Source organism: Protopterus annectens, chromosome 4.part0, assembly GCF_019279795.1.
Source record: "Protopterus annectens isolate FY-2018-M chromosome 4.part0, PAN1.0, whole genome shotgun sequence".
Taxonomy (NCBI): Eukaryota; Metazoa; Chordata; order Ceratodontiformes; family Protopteridae; genus Protopterus; species Protopterus annectens.
In genome coordinates this window covers 1,211,154,699-1,211,174,507 of record NC_056733.1, presented here as the reverse complement: position 1 = coordinate 1,211,174,507, position 19,809 = coordinate 1,211,154,699, and positions in this window count along the sequence as shown.

Below are 19,809 nucleotides of genomic sequence, written 5' to 3'. Positions count from 1 at the left end.
TATTTCTTAACAAGCTAGTATGAAAGATTGCGTCTGCTTCCTAAAATTATGCTACGGCCTGTTACAAAAAGAAAGGGAATTTAAATGCGGGGAGCACCGAAAAGTATAATATGTTTCATATGGTGGATGAAATAGGTCGTAAAACAAAACAGAATTAAATGTGCTTTCACTGCCCGTAAATGGTGAATAATGCCTTACTTTAATGTGCCTTTATATCTTGCCCCCCCCCCCCCAGATGACTTCTTTTAAAAAGGGGTTCTGTTAAGTAAACCTCCAAAGAGCCTGGTGGGCATGGGCTTTTGGTAAAGAATAAAGATAAAAATGTTGCTAGTTGACTAGCCAGTTGCAACCAGCAGAGCTTTGAATTGCTGAAAAAAAGTACACAGATTTGGGGATGGGGAATCCTGCATACCTCTTAACTGTCCAAAATTTCGCAGAATGTCCAGACCTTTGCTTTATATTTTTGGTCTGCTCCTCATAAAATAAATGGCTGCATGGCAAATCATTGAGGACTGCAGTCACTAAATAATGCTAAACACTGGAGTTTCAGACTTCATATCCTTCAGGAAGTACATGCTAATGTAAAGCTTACTACTCTGTTAACCAAGTTTATAAAAGCAGTATTTAAGCATTGTCTCTAATTTTTGGCTTTTGCCTCCCCCTCCGACATTATTTTTGGTTTTGTTCAAAATTCTTGCCTTGAGAGATTGAGATATAGGGATCCAGTCAGGTATTGATGTGGGTAGGGCTGCTGTAAATAAGGATGCCATTAAACAGGTGTCAAGTAGAAAGTGAAATACATAGGATTAGCATATGATTCAAGGGAATGTGGGCCTGACTAAACAAATATAGTGTAGTGCAGACCTTTTTCCAGCACAAGCAGGAAAGGAGACAATGCATATGCTAGGCATGGATTCTGAATTAGATAAATAGGTGGGGAGCTCATGCGGGTATGGATAACCTAGTGGTGGATGACGACTAAATGCTTGAGCTTCAACTGCCTGAGCTTCAAACCATCGATTACTGGAGTTCCTCTATAGGAAATCACTGTCAGCAAGTTTTGTTGGAAGTGATTCCCTTTTTGGGGGGGAATTTCCCCTTTATAGAGAGACTGCTACCATGAAGGTGGTATATATAAATTTGTGGGGTGTGGAGGGGTGCAGAGGGCTTGCCCCTAAAAAACACTTTTGAGTTTTTCGGCTTTTTTCAGTGAATGTAGTTTGGGGATTTCACTCACTGATGCATTTCCTTTTGATCACTCATAGTGGAAGCCATCTGTACACATTACTCTGTTACACCATGGGGATTTGCTAAAGGATGGAATATAACAGATTTTACCCCTCCTCCTGCCCAAATCCTTTTTGTCTGTTCCAAGATTACAGAGCAGTGAAGGTTAGGTAGCCACATGAGCTATATAGTGCTTTAGTTTAATTTATTTCTGTATAGTTTTCTTACTTCAGTTTATTAACATGTGCACTTGCCTGAACAGATCCCATTTTCAGAGGAAGCTCAGGGAAAAAGGTCTATTATAGGATAACTATGATGTCTGTGGCTTGCATGAGCCTTCAGAGAAAGCCAGTATGTCAGAAAGAGGACTAGGTACATTACAGGGAAACAAAGCAATATGTCATGTTCTATTTCGACAATATATTTGATTTTATTTCATTATTTAATTACAATTGACTAGGAAAGTTGAAATACAGCTTTGCAGTGCAGAGGGAGACATTTATTATTTTCTTTATTATTTACTATATTATTGGAAATGCTGCATATCTGTAAGTCAAATGGTAGACGGATTACTTGCTCTAAAAACCTTAACTTGGTTTGTGTCATTAATAGAACCTGCTAGAGGGACAGATTTGTCTCCCAGAGGTTACAACACTTTTGGAACAGACTCCTACTTCATGTCAAACAGAGCACCTCATTTCTCCTCTTCAAATGAAATCTGGATGATTGGATGGATAGTCATAAATTCACCCTGGGGGTTCCACCTGTGTCCCTCTTAGACAGGGGCATTAGGTACTGATCATGGAAATAAAGGTAGAACTTTGCTATGCTTGTAAGGGCCCTTGGACCATAAGCTTAGTAGCTTCCTATGATCCTATGAAATGCACCAGGAATGGCAATATACCTAAGTTACAGGTGAAGACACTGAGCATGATGTAATGAAGTACATCAGTCATCTATTGCTGTTAAGTTTCATCCAACTCATATAGGGAATTTATAAAAAGCTACATTGCCATCTACAGAGTTTGCTAGACAAGTAACAAATAGAAGTAGAATGCCAGATCTTCATTTCATATCCCTTACACATAAGACACACACACACCCACACACACCCACACACACACACACACACACACACACACACACACATATACTCTCTCTCTCTCTCTCTCACGCCACATACAGACACACACAAACGCACATACTCTCTCTCTCACACACCACATACAGACAATTTAGTCACCAATCCAATTACAACATACTTTGAAAATCTATGTGAACACAGGGAGGATGTGCAGACTCTATGTAGAAGAGAACAAAGCAAAGAGCCAAACCAAATAATTTCTTGTTGTGAGGAGACAATGCCTCTCCCTGTGTCACTGTGCCACTCACTACTAATGATAGCTCGGGCAGGCTGCCGCTCATGCCTGATCTTGAATGAGAAAACAACAACAAAAAAATAAAACATCTGTTTTTCTTTGCAGGGAGGCAATCCCCCTTTTACCTTTCACACTCACTGCAAAATATATATTCCAACTTTGAGAATGCACTACAGTGGGGAAAGAGCAAATTTCCCACACCATGCCATACCCTGACTTCACTCAGAAAAAGATGGTACAGTTTGATCAACTGTTTTCTGATTGGCTGTTCTGGCTTTTCCTTACTTTAATGAAAGGATATTTTGCTGAAATGTCTATATCCTATATAGATCTGTATCTATAACATAAATGTCTGCCAATATGTGTATATTTATATACGTGTATGTGTGTGTGTGTGTAGATATAAGTATATCCATTTATAGATGTTTATATCTATCTAGTTATCTGTAGATACAAACTGAAGGGAGAGAAGATCATACAGGCAAAACATTCAATAAAAATTGCAAGAAAGACCTAGGCAGGCTAGACTGTTCACCATGTAATACCTTTAACCTCATGTAGTGGCAGGCCAGAGGATATATTCAAATGACTGCTTAAGGACATAACAGTATTTTAGCTACATGACTTTTTACTTTTAAGCCTTTATGGGTACATTCAAGTTAATAAAGCAAAACACCTTGGTGTAAATATTGATGTTTCAGTCTGTTTCTAACCTAATTAGGACAACATAAGTGGACTGTTTGGCTATACTTTAGAAATGCAGAGCTTAAAAATCAGCCTGATCTCCATAAACATTAGTGTTACTGCAAAATACCCCAAATAACATTAAAAGGGTAAAAACGTCACACAAACCATTCAGTACAAACTGCAAGAAAGACCTAGTCAATCTCGAGTCTTCACTTAGTAATACCTTAAACCTCCAGAGTTCCATGGGATATATGCAAATAACCCCTTAAGGACATAACTGTATTTCAGCTACATGGCCTCTGAATAGTCATGACATTTTACTTTTTAAGTATTTATGTCAACATTTAGGCCAATGAAGCCAACTCTCAGCTGTAAACATGCATGTTTTGGCCTTTTTTGACCTAGTCAGTACAGCATAAGCAGATTCATTTGCTATAAGAGGATTGATTGGCTGTACATTAAAAACACAGAGCTCAAAATTAAGCCTGATGTCCACAAACATTAGGGTCCCTGCAAAATATCCCAAATAACATCCAAACTAAAGTGTGCGTGTGTGTGTGTGTGTGTGTATCTATATATATATATATATATATATATATATATATATTTGGATCCATGTCAGATCCACAAAAACCCACATTATCGACGACCGGATCACTGAGACGAGATTGCCGACACCACACATCCCCGACAAAGGTAAGTAGATGTATTACGGAACAGAATTTATTCCCGTTTCCGTTATAGGTTCATAGATTGGTACTAGGCTATTGGCCCTAGGGCCTATACAAGCCTAGCCATAACAATTCCCTGGCTATTTCTTCCCACAGTATTTACTTCCCTGGACCTTGTCTAGCAGGGCGACTGACATGTTCGCTGGGGTGAATTTCCCATCTCCCATCAAATCATCAAGGTTCCTTTTGAAGAGGGCCAAAGAGGCGCTCTGCTTGACATGTATATACAGTTAAAAAATAAACAGAAATGTGTATAGCAGGGGGCAAGCCACCCTGCACCCCTCTGCAATATACCAATTCCGAGATTGCACCACATTGCGGAAATGGGAATACATCCCATTCCGCATTACACACCATTGTCGGGGATGTGTGGTGTCAGCAATCTCGTCTCTGTGATCTGGTCATCGGTAATGTGGGTTTTCGTGGATCTAACATGGACCCATATATATATATATATATATATATATATATATATATAATGACATGATGATTATGCCATCAAAGATTGAACTACAAAAGTCCAAAATGTAAAAATGACAAAAAAAAAAAAATCTTACAGCACAAAAACGTGACCACAGAAAGCGATGTAACACAAAACATGGAATAAACTGACCTACACACTAAACAAAGCCAAATCAGCAATCTTGGAGTAGCAATCATAAACACTGAAAATTTCACAACAGATTTATATCAAATGCCTAGGAAAATGTAATGACAATAATGCAATGCTATATTTCACCAGGTTTATTCAGTTGAGCGCTATGAGCCTTTAAAATCACAGGACTTCATCAGAACTGAAAATCATGACTTTAAATGCAATTTATTAGTTTATTAATTCAAATAGTTATACACATTTATCAGGAATTGTGATGCAATTTTTATATTTTTGTCATGTTTCTTTGGTTCATATTTTCAATATGTATGGTGTTTTAATTAAGTATAATGTTTTACAGTTATGCTTTCTTGAGTCAGGTGACAAGGTTTCGTATTTAAACTGTGGACAGATGGGATTTTTTCATTTCTGATGAACTATCAATTGTGGCATGACCTACATACTGACAAAGGTCAAAGTGTTTTCAGCAGAGAGGTGAGCTCCACACACTTACCAAAAGTAGATGTACCAACCTCACAGTTGTACGAGCACAAAGAAGAGAGAAATCTCCCTAATGAAAGAAATCACCACCTGTGTACACTTTGGCATTGTCAGTGATTTCATATCTCATATAATCACTCTCATTTTGTTTATTTCTCAGTTTTGTTTACCAGTATCTAAACCCATCTCATACCTATATATAACCCTTACTTAGGTGCATACTCACCACATTAGTCAATATTCATGCATTCACCCACATGAGCAATTGGTATTACGTGCATTTGCAGTTTTCTGCTCCCGGGCAAACATTTTGATATTCTGTACCATATACACACACAAATATATATATATATATATATATATATATATATATATATATATATATGCAAACACACACACACACTCAAACATACACACACACACACACACACACACACACACACACACACACATCTCTCTCTCTCTCTGTATATATATATATATATATATATATATATATATATATATATATACATATACATACACATACACATACACATACACATACACACACACACACACACACACACACACACACACACACACACATGGCCAATGACCATTACATAAAAATTAAGGAAATGCCTTTATTTCCACAAAATACCATAGCATCTTCATAAGTAATGGAAGTTAAATCTTAATTACTTCCTTCATTAACAAGCCATGGCACCAAAGGGAATGATTTTTGTAGGTAAACGTGTTTCTTCTGCTGCCATCAGTAAATACCATTGCTAACTGTATTAGTGAGCTATATACTACCCACAATACAAGGACACCTGATAGCTAGTCACATAGTGGTTCCTGCCTGCTAATGCACATACCACTGCAGTTTGATTATTTGCACATTTTAACAATACCACCATAGTTCAAACATCACTAATGATTCCACAGTCAAAGAAAAAACAATTTGAATTTCTAACAGTGCTAGAAATGTATACACACACACACACACATATATATATAATACGTAAATATATATATATAATTCTATTGCACATGTCTCTGTAACAAGGGAAGAACAAATGGCATGGTATCTGGTGGGGAGGAAAGTTACTGAATGGGCTAAAATGACGCCGGAACACTTGGCATGTAAAGGAGTTCAGGTACAAAGACTAAATTGGGTCACCCAGGCTAGACCAACAGTGCACCTCCGTGAAGACAGGCTAACGCCACCCGGGGGAGGGCCATTCTGACTATCTCCTAACCCCGCAGGAAGAATTAAAGTTACAATCAGTGCCAGACTCCTTATGGTCCCGCAGGCAACATGACATTGGGCTAATAAAAACAGCAGGACAGGTTAAAATAACTCCAAAATCCGATTTTAGACCTCACAAGCGTCAGTATCCGTTAAGTAAAAAGGCAGAAGAAGGCTTTCTACCAGTGATCACGGCTCTATTACAAGCTGGGGTTTTAATTCCATGCACAGATTCACCGTGTAACACACCCTTGTTCCCAGTAAGGAAACCGGATGGGACCTGGAGAATGGTACAGGATCTACAGGCTGTGAATGCTGCTGTGGTACCAAGGGCTCCTATGGTCCCAGATCCATCTGTTTTGTTAAATGATATCCTTCCCACAGATAAGTATTTTTCTGTCATTGATATCAGTAACGCATTTTTTTTCCATCCCTCTACAGGAAGTTAGTAGGTTTTGGTTCGCTTTTACGTTCATGAGCAAGCGGTACACCTACACAAGACTGCCGCAGGGATATTGTGAGAGCCCTACGATCTTTTCGCAAGAAATGTCAACAAACCTGGCACAGTTTCAACCGGAGCATGGCTGTCATCTACTACTATACGTGGACGACATCTTACTGGCCGCACCCACGGAGGCTGTCTGTGAGTCTGAAACTATTCGGTTATTGCATTTCTTGGCGAAAGAGGGACATAAGGTAAACAAATCTAAATTACAATTTTGCAAAACTGAAGTACGATATCTAGGCTATACCATTTCAAATGCTGGTAGACAACTAGATAACTGTAGAAAAGAAGCTATTTTACAGGCACCAATGCCCAGTACAAAAAAAGAAATTATGTCATTTTTAGGAATAACTAACTTTTGTCGTAGTTGGATTCCCAATTATGCAGAGGAAGTGAGTCCACTTTCAGAACTTATTTTTGCACTTCCCATGGCAGCACATGACGCACTGCAATGGACAGATAAGGCAATACAGGCATTTACTAGGGTAAAGCAACTGATAGCAGGATCTGCAACACTTAGCTTCCCTGACTATACAAAACCTTTTGTTCAGACAGTAGATTGTAAGCAGGGCTTTATGACATCGGTTCTGTTGCAAACTTATGGGGATAAGTTGAGACCATTAGCTTTTTATTCCAGTAAACTGGACACAGTGGCACGATCGCTGCCACACTGTGTACAAGCAGTAGTCGCAGCTGCACTGGCCGTGCAGGCATCTGCAACCCTAGTTTTGTTTCATGACCTCACCTTTTAATACTTCTACAGGATAAAGTTACCTTTCTCTCTCCTAGCAGACATTTGTCCTGCATGACAACGTTACTATCACAACCACACATGACCATTGAGCGATGCACCACTCTTAATCCAGCCACGCTGTTACCTACAGCTGATGACGGTGCCCCTCATGTATGTTTAGACTTAATACACTCTAATGTCTTACCAAGACCAGACCTTAAGGATCAGCCTTTGGCAAATTCAGATTGGACCCTGTTCGTAGATGGGTCAGCACGTAAGAATGAGGCAGGTATTACACAAGTGGGTTATGCAGTCACAACTGAGACTAAGGTACTAGAGGCAAAACCTCTCCCCAGGAACCTGTCCGCACAAGCGGCTGAATTGATTGCTTTGACCAGAGCATGTATCATTTCCAAGGATAAGGCAGTTACTATCTACACAGATAGTCAGTATGCTTTTTCCACGGTCCATGTCTTTGCACAGCAATGGAAAAATAGGGGAATGGTTACGGCCTCAGGAAAAGAAATAACCCACAAGGATTTAATTCTTAGCCTCTTACAAGCTGTCCAACTGCCACGGGGATTGGCCATCTGTAAGTGCGCAGCACACACAAATGCCAAGGATCCAGTATCACTTGGAAATGCACTAGCTGACAAAACTGCAAAAAGTGTAGCCTTAACCTCTACTTTTGCACTCGAGACCACACAGAAGGAACTTCATCCTACAGATAAATTTGATCTACAAACTTTACAAGTAATGCAGGAACTTAGTACAGTTCAGGAAAAACAGCGATGGGTTAAATATGGGGCTATTCAGAAGCAAGGAGTTTTTGTAGGTCCAAATGATAAGTATGTCTTGCCAACAAACCTTTTTAGGTATGCCTCATTAGTGACACATGGCCCATCTCATCTGGGCCCTGCTGCTATGGTTCAAATGACCCAGCAAATCTTCTGGACCAAGGGCTTTATAGCATATGCTAAACGATTTTGTTTATCGTGCCTGCTTTGTGCACGATACCATGGTGGTGGGGTACGAATCACTTCAGCTTTCCCGCTGCCTCCGTATCCATTTCACACAATCTGTATGGATTTTATTGAACTAACTCCTGTTCAACAAAAGCGATTTGTATTAGTCATTATTGATGCTTTTACAAAATGGGTTGAAGCTTTTCCAGTAACACATCCAGATGCCCTGTCGGTAGCCAAGGCCCTTACGAATAATATTATCCCTCATTTTGGGCTACCCACACGCATCTATTCTGATAACGGCACACATTTTGTAAACCAAGTTATTCAAAAGCTGGCTGCCGTTTTTCAGATTGACTTAAAACATCACTGTGCCTACCACCCACAGTCAGCAGGGTTGGTTGAACGCCATAATGGCATTCTCAAAGGCAAGTTACGTAAACTCATGGCCGAGACGCATCAGTCTTGGATAAACTGCTTACCTCTGGCACTTCTGTCCATGCGTACCACTCCCACTTCAAAAGGGGTCACACCATTTGAACTACTATATGGGAGACCTTATTACGTCCCGCAGTGGCAAGGTCTTTTGCCTGCGGAACGTGAGGGGGGTGAAGAGATAGCAGATTACATGAGGAAAATGCTGACAAAAACTAACACTTCTCTAACGAATGATTATTTTTCAGATCAGAAGAACAACAGGATCCTGGAAGTGAAGGCTGGCGAGTGGGTGTGGATTAAAATTGTTAAAAGAAAGATGTGGGCCTCTCCGAAGTGGGAAGGTCCATACCAGGTTTTGATTTTGACACCCACAGCAGTTCGAATAAAGGAGCGAACATCTTGGATCCACCTGACACATTGCAAGATTGTCAGGAAATTTGAGTTGGAAAAGAATTTGAGTTCCCCTGAGGAACACTGATTAGTAGCAATCCTGTTTTTGTATGAACTTTTCTGACTGTTGTAGCAATGCAGGAAAATACTGGAAGGGAGCAGCCCTTCCCACAAAGGCATTGTAAAATAATTTTGTTATTAGTGATTGTAAGTGTTATTTTTCTGTTTTGGCCATTTTTATTTTCACACGAAACTAGCCAAACAAAGAGAGATGAAAATACAGCTTGGCATCCACCTTTTAACACGTATCAGGCTATTAAATATGCATATGCTTTGTCTTTTAATGTTTCAAATTATTGGATATGCACAGCTATCCCGACTGTACATGGTGGTCTGATGTTAGGTACAGTCCCTTTGGGGGCAAATGATACATGGACCAATTTACTATTTGAAACTTCGGAGGTAGCCGTAAAGGACAAAATAGCATTACCCCTCATGGGTCGTCAGAATGGAACTGTATGTTTCCAGAGATCTGGAAAAATTAAGGTTGGATGGAGTCAATGTAATGTAACCATAATTCATAACTGTACATTAGATGGGCACTGTGCAACAAGTTTCAAGCCTATAAGAGTGCTTATTAATAGTACAGGGCTTATTAATGTCACAAGTTTTGTTGAAAAAATGTTATCTGTGTATGATCTTTTGTTTAAAGGGATACAAGACAAAGGAAATCATTCTATTCCAGTAAATATCACTCTTAAAGTGAATGACTGTTATTTTGTCTGTGGTAAAAAAGCATACAAATGGTTACCAAGGAATTGGTCAGGCAGTTGTTTTTGGGTTATTTGGCACCAGCTATAAGACATTCATTTTCTCTTCCCCAAGGTAAAATACGAAATGTACGTGCTGTGAATAAACCTGTTAATCCCGTAGGTAACATTGATGCATCCTGGATCTATCATCACGATTTGGCCCACAGTAGCAGCAAGGGACTGTCACACATGGACTTGGGCGATGATGTCATTTCTTGGGCTGGTATTCTTCCAGCCTATGGGACAGTAAAATCTATTTGGGAGCTCAGAAAACTGTCAAAACTGTTAGAAACTCTGAGCAATGCAACTTTTTCTGCGCTAGAGTTGGTGACGGATGAGCTGACTGCAATGAGGACTGTAGTGTTGCAGAATCGGATGGCGCCGATTTCACCCTAGCGCGAAAAGGAGGTACTAGCTCTTATCCAGGAGTAGTGTTGTTCTTTTATTCCCGATAATGAGCACGATATAGACAGTCATTTGGAGATCTTACAACAAGTTTCTGAACTTGCGAAACCAGGACAGAATCCATTGACTGACTTTTTTCAGAATTGGTTTGGAAATTGGGGAACAGTATTTATGAATGTCTTAATTGCTGTATGTGTTGGTGCCATTATATTCCTACTGTTGGGTTGTTGTTGCATTCCTTGCATCCGAATGATAATATCAAGTGTATTGTCTGCCAATGCAACTAAAGCTTATTATTCTGAATATACAGAAAATGAATCGTGTTAAAACCTGTATGAATAAAATGTATTACAGGGGATACAAAGTGTTGTGAGGGGGGAAATGTAGTAAGAATCTTTGTGTTCAACATCTTTGTATCCTGTATAGGAAGGGTTAAAATGTGAAACTACATTGTGTGCAAAGAAATAAGCTAAAATGAGTTGTTTTTCTTGTAAGGAATTTGCTGACCAGAAAGGAATGCACAGATGCTACTTTGGTCCAGGCACAGGCCTATCTTGGGACTGACCTCTGACCAAGGAGGAGTGCATAGATGTTACCTTGATGTAGGCACCAACTTATCTTGTGTCTGACTTTTTACCATCTAAGGCTCCAGTGAGTGAATTTATAGCCTTGACTGAAATTCCTTGTCTAGTAACCAGCTGCTGTGTATGCACAAAAGAGGGTATAAAAACCCATGTAAAGTGTGTAGAAATTAGACTGCTGACAACCAAGAACTTTGTGGCAGGTCTCCATGCATGTAAAATAAACTCTTTTTTGGCCTACCTTTTTGCTGCGTGATTCTTCCAGTATATGTTAAGAGTATTAAAATCTTTTGACAATATATATATATATATATATATATATATATTTTTTTTGAGTGCAGTTGGCATTGTCACCTCACAGCAAGAGGTTCTCTGGTTCAATTCTCGGCTGGGATGCCTTTTGTGTGGAGTCTGCATGTCCTTCCTGCAGTCACCTGGGTTTTCTCCAGGTGCGCCGGTTTCCTCCCACATTCCAAAGACATGCAGTCAGCATATATACATATATATATATATATACATATATTATATATGCATACATACACACATACATTTTAAATATATATATATATATCTATATATCTATATATCTATATATCTATATATATATATATATATATATATATATACATATATATTTATGTGTGTGTGTGTCAATGTGTGTATATATATATATATATATATATATATATATATATATATATATATATATAGATAGATAATATATGGGTGGTTGACACTCATTTGTGTGATGGAACAGCTTGAGTGAAAATATGTTTTACTCAAATACGTGTTTGTGTGACTTTTGGATGTTCAGCAAAGGTATCATCTTGGGTTGGGAGACTGTGTGTAAATGTGTGTGTTTTAGGGTTAGGATAGGGGATAGATTTTGTGTGTGTAAATGTGTGTGTTTTAGGGTTAGGTTATTGGATAGATGTTGTGTGTGTGTGTGTGTGTGTGTGTGTGTGTGTGTGTGTGTGTGTGTGTGTGCGCGACTGTGCTTGTTTAGAGTTAGGTTAAGAGTTAAATTTAGTGTGTGTGTGTGTGTGTGTGTGTGTGTGTATGGTTTAGGTTAGGGATAGATTTTGTGTGTGTAAATGTGTGTGTTTTAGTGTTAGGTTATTGGATAGATGTTGTGTGTGTGTGTGTGTGTGTGTGTGTGTGCGACTGTGCTTGTTTAGAGTTAGGTTAAGAGTTAAATTTAGTGTGTGTGTGTGTGTGTGTGTGTGTGTGTGTGGTGAGTGTCCAAGCTCTCTTGTGAAGTGGTAGTATTATGGGAAGGCTTTTTAAAGTTAAGATGCACATTATGGTTAGAGGCACTCACAGGGTTAGGGTTACCATGTATTACTGGGGTGGAGCAAATGTGTGACAAAAACATCTATATTTATATACATTAGGTCTTAGTACTACTGAAGCTTCTGCTTTATATTCAGTTGTTGTTTATTTACAGAAAATTAATCTGTTTGAAAATGAAAAGTTAATATAATTACTGCATTAAACCATGTTCATTCAAAAGCTTTTGTTTGTAGTCTTTTTTGCCATACATTCTGAGGCAAAGACTTTTATACTTGGTTTCACTTCTAGCAGACTCCAGACAGTGTGTCCTCAGTCTTATTCTCTACAGTTTGCAAACTGTGCAGCTCTTTGCAGTACCTCTTTCTCTGCCAGAGAGGCACATATCTCTCTGTTTCTCTCTGTGACCCTTTTACAAGAAATGGAGTGTGCAACCTCCTCCTCTCAGGCTGCCCCAGAGCTGCAGCTGCTCATACCTCATAGCAGCCACTTGGGAACATGACAACACACGACTCCTCTAACTAAGATCCTGAGGGATGAGCAGCATTGTTCAGCCAGACCCAACATTCAAATCCCACCTTGGCCGGTACACAGATTCCTTGACATAGAATTATTCTTCCAGTTGTGGCAACATTTGGCAATAATCCCCCACTGGAAGCACCTGTAGCACTGTGATTGCCTATGCATGGCTCTCAGTGGTAAGAATTCTTCTCCTAGACTCCTCAGTCCAGCAAGTAACGTTAAGGCACTTCACTCCCTTCTTTGTACTGGGACAGACTTTTACTTAGTACATTCCTTTATCTGTGCTTCATCTTCGATGTGATGTTTTACACGTTACTCTCTTGCTCTGCCATGCTTTAGCTCACTTTGTGTAACTGTTTATTTAAGCTGATTCATTCTGTTTAATGCATTTGACATTTCTACCAACTTCCCAGTACATCATTTCTGTTACTCTGTTATTTTTTATAGGCTGCAAGGTAGCTTTGATCTTGTTATGTATGGATAAAGGTACATAGTTATCATGTGAGTTTTTATCTAGGCTGGAGTATTCTGACAGCAGTTTTGATTTCCTCTCTCTGATTCTCTACATTTCTCATTGATTGTATTAATCTGTCCCTTCTTTAACACTACACTAGACTTAAGGACTACTATCCTATTTTCCAGATTTTTTAAAATGGTGGTTGTATGCCTGGCTATATCTTCCATGATCTGAGGCTGTTTGAAACTCTTATTGTTCCACAAGCTGTGTCTCGTTTCCTGGCTCATTTACTGAGTTTTCATCTATGAGAGACTTTCCTTTCCTTGTATGTGTATCATCATGCAGCCATGCATTTTGCCAGATAACATTGTCTCTTCTTCCTGCAGCATACTTACAACGACTTCATTTATTTATTTACTTATTTCTGTATTTTGGTACAGTTGTGGAAGATATTAGTGCTCTTAAGTCACTAGCATTGCTCCTCTGTATTTCTTTCTATATAGTCTCATTCAGCTCCCATTCAGCAGTTGACCTTTCCTTTCATAGATGCATTGATTGTTAGTAGGCTAACAACCTGGGGAGCCTTTCTAAGTCTAACCAAGTTTTCCCGAAAAATAATGATGTCCTGTATCTAAATAGGATAATGAGGGTCAGGCATTTATAAGCTACCTCTGTCCATAAGGGACATGGGTGCCAGGCCTGGTGTAAATTTCCTATTCCCCATCCACTGGTCTAGTTTGTGCTTAAATTGGGTAATAGACAAAGTCAGCTCCACAATGATGGGAAGCCTATTCCATAGGAGGGGCAGTGTCTGGGACACATATTTGTCTGTCTAGCATGTCACAGTCAAAATTTAGGTCCCTAGACCTTGTACTTCTGATACTGTTTGACTTACAAGTATGCAGGAGATTCATTAGTGTAGGGTTTGCAGATGCTTTGTAAGCCAGGTATAAATAACCCATCAGCAATCTATAGGAGACTGAGTAGAGGTAAAGGGCTTTAAGGCATTCTGTGTAAGGCAGGTTTGTTACACCTCATATTCTTCTTGTAAGGAACCTTTGAGGTACCTTTAGTTGTTGCATATTCCTGGTCAGGTACACACCAAAGGGAGCGTTGTACTCTATGACTGGTCTGATAATAGCAGAGTAGAGTGAGATAATTACCTCTTTGATCCTAGATGCCATGTCCTTACTTATAAGTTGCACAACATAAAATTATTTCCTCACCACTGTAACCACATGATGGTCGAAAGTAAGGCTACTGTCTATGTGCATACCCAGATCCCTGACCACTGGGTCAACCCTTAGGGGTGTATTATCAACATGGTAATTAGCCAGGATGGTTGACATCTGAAAGGGTACAATTATTCCTTTCTTAGTATTGAGTTTAAGACCATAGCTTTGGTACCATTTGTTAGTGAGAGACAGGCATTCCAGAAAAATGCTAGTGTCTGAGGGGGAGTTAATGATAACCCCAAGCTTGCATCTGCAAACGTAGTCACCCATAAACCTATATTGCTTGTTTTCACTTTCACGACACTTTCTAGGTTCATACATTGTTACAAGGCTAATAATCACTAGGGCCCTTACAAGCTCAGCTGCACACCTTAAACCATTTGGGTCTCTGAGTATCAAAGGTATCTGTATGGGGGGCATGGTATTAAGGAGGTAATTAAGAATTTGTGTGAGGGGGGTGTTAAGATAAAACATTTCTTATTGACATCCTCTGTCCATAAGAGATGTGGGGGGGGCTAGACTGGGAGTAAATTTATGATTTCCCATCCAATTTTCAAGGTTTCATTTGAATAGGGTGAGAGATGCACGCTGTTTTACATGGATGGGGACCCCATTCCATAGTGTGTGGATCCTTTGGGATACATATATGTCCATCCAGGCTCTAGCCCATGCTGTTTATGTCACAAGCAGAGTTCAGATTACTGGATCTAGTGTTTCTGGCTCTGTTTGTTTTGCCTATGTGCAACAGATCCATCAGGACTGGGTATGAGGAAGTCCTATAAGCCAAGTAAAGATCCCTTCTCAGCAGCACATAGGAGACTGAATACAGTGAGGAGCCTTTAGGCAATCAGTGTAGGACAGAGTGTTCATGCCCTGAATTCTCCTGGTGAGAAACTGTTGTGAGTGTTCCATGTGTTGCAAGTGTCTGGTTAAATACATGCCAAAGAGGGCATTGTATTCAATGATAGGTCTGATAAGGGCTGAGTAGAGTGGTGTCGTAAGTTCATTGGACCTGAATGCCATATCCTTACCTCTGTAAGATGGCCAAGTTAGACTTTTCACTGTGTTGTACCTTAAACTTCCTGTAATAGAGGCCCATGGATATATGCAAATGACCCCTTAAGGACATCAAGTGTTTCAGCTAAATGGCTTCTGAATGTCCACCCATTTATGCTATTGTTATGCCTGCTGAATGGAAAAGCAAGTAGTATCCCCAGTCCAGTTATGCAGTTTAATATGCATTATTTTAGATTTCTAGACAATATTTTAATTTTATGGAAGGGCGAAGTGGTTAACATAAAAGAATGTGTGATTTTTTTTGAAAATATCATGCCCTTTATGAAATTTACATATAGGAGTGATATTCAAAAAAATAGATGACTTGGATATTCTGTTGTACAAGGATGAAAAAGATAAAAGTCTTTCATTTGGCAATTTTTCAAAAGAAGATATACTCTAATTCATTTCTTCATTTTGAAAGTTGTCACCCCCTCTTTCATAAGAAGGGGGTGGTTAAAGGTCAAATGGGGAGACTCTCTAGAATGATTAATTGTAAGCAAAAAAAATATATGGTAATGGATAAAATAACTAACATGTTTACATGCAGAGGTTATCCCAGAAAATTAATTCAAGACATTTATGAGGAAGTGAAACTGGGTAGGCAGAACAAATTTCAACTTATCCTTAGTACAGCATGACAGTTATATAATAAGGGACCCCATATAGTATTTAAAGACAAAAATGAGGACAGAAAATGAACAATGGTCATACCATTTATAAGGATACCTGACATGATTACTGATGTTTTGAGGAGAACCTGGGATTTGGTATTTTCCCCAGTGATGAAAGAAAAGGTGGGGATGACACCTATGATCACTTTTTCTAGGGATACAAATATTAAAGATATAACTGAGAAGGACCCAGTTTTAGGTTTTAAAGGGTCAAACTATTAACGATATAAATGAGAAGGACCTGGTTTTAGGTTTTAAAGGGTCAAACTCTAGGATGATCTTTGCAGGTTTATTAATGATGGTCCCTATGTTTTAATTTTTGGGATAGATAGATCTTTAGCCTTCCCTGGTTTGTGTACTTGTAACACCAATAGCGTGGTGTTCATGGCTATCTTTTTCTACCTGTTCATTGTTTTATGCGGGGATGACAACGAGAAGGTTAAGGAATCATATCTATGAGCATGCCTACGATAGAAGAAGGGGAAGGTCATCAAATGCCTTATTTAGGCACACTAAAGAATATAAGGCTTTCAAAAAGTTTTTGTTTTTTTGTGGTTGACAGAATTAAGATGAAGGAAACTGGGGGACTTTGGCTCTGCACTTAAGTTAAAAGAATTAATTTGGCAAATTTAAAATTATATGTGATGTCAAACCAGGCTTAAATGGTCATATTTCTATTTTAAGTGTATTAAAACACAGGGCAAACAATTTTTAGAGTATTATTATGTGGTAATTTATGATGAAGCAGGTGTCTTACATGGTGTCATTGCTTTTTAAGATATACTTTTTAAGACATATTTGTTAATGATACAGCTTTGTCATATTTTTTATATATATGACATAATTATTAATGTTTTTACATTTATGTTTCTTATCAATACATCAAGTGGGATGAATTGATTCATTGAGAATATCACCAAGTAATTGTTGATGTTTGCATTTTTATTGGTCAGTTTAATTGGTAAGAGGGTACTTAATGAATTAGAGATTATACATTTTTTCAGACTCTGAGGAAGCCCAGTTTATTATGGGAGAAAGCACTTAGTCTGGTTATTATTGTTTTTTAATATATGTTTGATATTTTTGTGCCCATTAAATTGCTGACATACCATTAGTAGAGTTTTTTCGTTTTAGAGGTTCAGTGTTCTACCATGAGTGTAAAGTTTAGATAAGAGCCACGGGAGTCTAAGGACATAAATGGTAACCTGTAGCTAGTCATGAAATAGTGAGGGACTTTATATGGTGACTTGCACGTTTATGAGCTCCAAGGTAGCATCATGCTTAACCAACCTGGAGGTATGTTTGTTGCTAATGTAGATCAAGACACCTCCACCTTTGGCCCCAGTCTGTGCTGTTGTTGGTCTAAATGTGTGGAAGGCATTGTAGCCTTGCACTGCTGAAGAACCTTCGACTGCTTTATGTCAAGGTTTGCTCTCAACACAGATGAATACATTCTTTAGAGTGAGGAGGGCTTGAAGGGTGTGGAGTCTTTTTTTAGGCTCCTAGCATAAAGCAGTAACACCCTAAAGTTTTTTGTGGACTTTTTCACAATGTTGGTAGTTTTGTCTTTTTGGCATTGCCTAAAAAGGTTCTACATGGGTGGATAAAGTTTTAGTCAGTATCTGAAAGCATAAAGAGGATGGGTGCAGCCCATCCTTAGCAACACAATGTGGTCTGTTGACCATGTCATCACATGCTGACAGATAATGGATTCCCCTGGAGTAACACCAGAAATTAAGCCAATTATTAAAATCAATCATTTAATGCTTATACTGCTGCTCAGCACAAGGCTCATATTTATCTCTGAGACATCCATTATATCTCTTTTTATATAGTCCAGTAAGGTAAGTCTCAGGTAATCTACACCCATATGGACTATTATAGAATCATACTGGTATCTGGGGTTCATTGACTTCAGTATGTGTGTGATATTGCAGATACTGTCTCCAGATAGGCTATTAACTATTGTCTTCCCCTTATCTAACCTGGTGCATGGGTTATCTGTGTGATGCACAATGGAGCCCCCAATGATAAGAGTATTCTGTAAAGTATATGCTTGCTGTTTGGGCTTTGCTATTGGGGAGCCATTGGGTGTAGGCTTATGTGAGATGTTTGGTTTTGCTTCTGGTGTATGTTTAAATGATTGCTGAGAAGCAGTGTTGCCATTAGATGGCATTGAAGGTCTTTGAAATTTGGAAGGTTTCTTTTAAGCACCTCAGCATAGAACAATCCATGTGTGTGGTAAGCTGAGTGTGTGAGGGATGTAGTGTGGGTATCCTTGAGAACCTTGGTTGGTATGTGAGATTTGTGCATCCAAGGAAGTTTTGTATTTACATCTCTCGCATACTGTGTTATGTTCTTCAATGATTAACTGGTTCTCTGAGACCACAAGACAAATGCTACATTGCCTTAGGATGCCCAGATCTACTAAACTGACCACAGAGACATTTGGAAATTGGAAATCGATGTTGTCTGGACCTCAAATAGGGTGGGCTGTTTAGGACTAAGGCTTGGGTTTTAAGAGGGGTCTCCTAGGGTACTTCTGGGGTTAAGGGCAAGATGTTAAATAGTGCTAGGATATGGGAGGGCTATTTGATGTGCATGTTAGCTGCTCTAAGCTTGATTCTGCACAATACCACACTGTTTAACTGGTTTTGGACCTAATCATAATTTTAAAGGGCGATCTTACTGAGTAGGTGTTTGCTGCTATACAGTGCACTACTTACCACTGTTGCTCAGTAGGCAGCTCTGGACAACATGCCTGATTTATAATACAGAAAAAAGCTTGAAAGCTAACTACTATGCCATCTAATCAATGAACAGCCACACTTTGAGCTTACTGGTGTTCTTGCCAATTCAGAGAGACCAGATAAACACTTTTTGCCACAAAATGAATGTTCCTTTAATTTCTTTGTGCAAAAGCACAGCAAAGCAGCCTTCAAGTGCAGATTAAACAACAAACAACTAACAAACAGCTTAGTCCCTGCCTAATTCACAATTCTACAAGGTGATTAGGTGGCAAACTGAAAAGGCCGGCAAACAGAGAAATTACTATTTTTGCCACAAAATAAAATGAATGTTTTAAAAATGCTCAAAAACAATAATGATCACTGTATAAAGCAAGTACAGGTATGATAACTCAGATATTCTTATCTTAGCTTGGATGGCTCTGGATGCTGTTGAAACATTTGAAAAGCATTGCAGAGTTCTATGTAAATGAACAAAGAGCCTTGCACATTTGCCTGATTTATTGTAGAGAAATCAAAAAGCCTGAAAGCTGACCCCTATGCTCTTTAGCCAATAAACAACCACAATTAATTTCTGGTGTACTTCCTAAATCAGAGAGACCAGGTAAATACTTTCTGCCACAAAATAGATAATTCTGGAATTTCTTA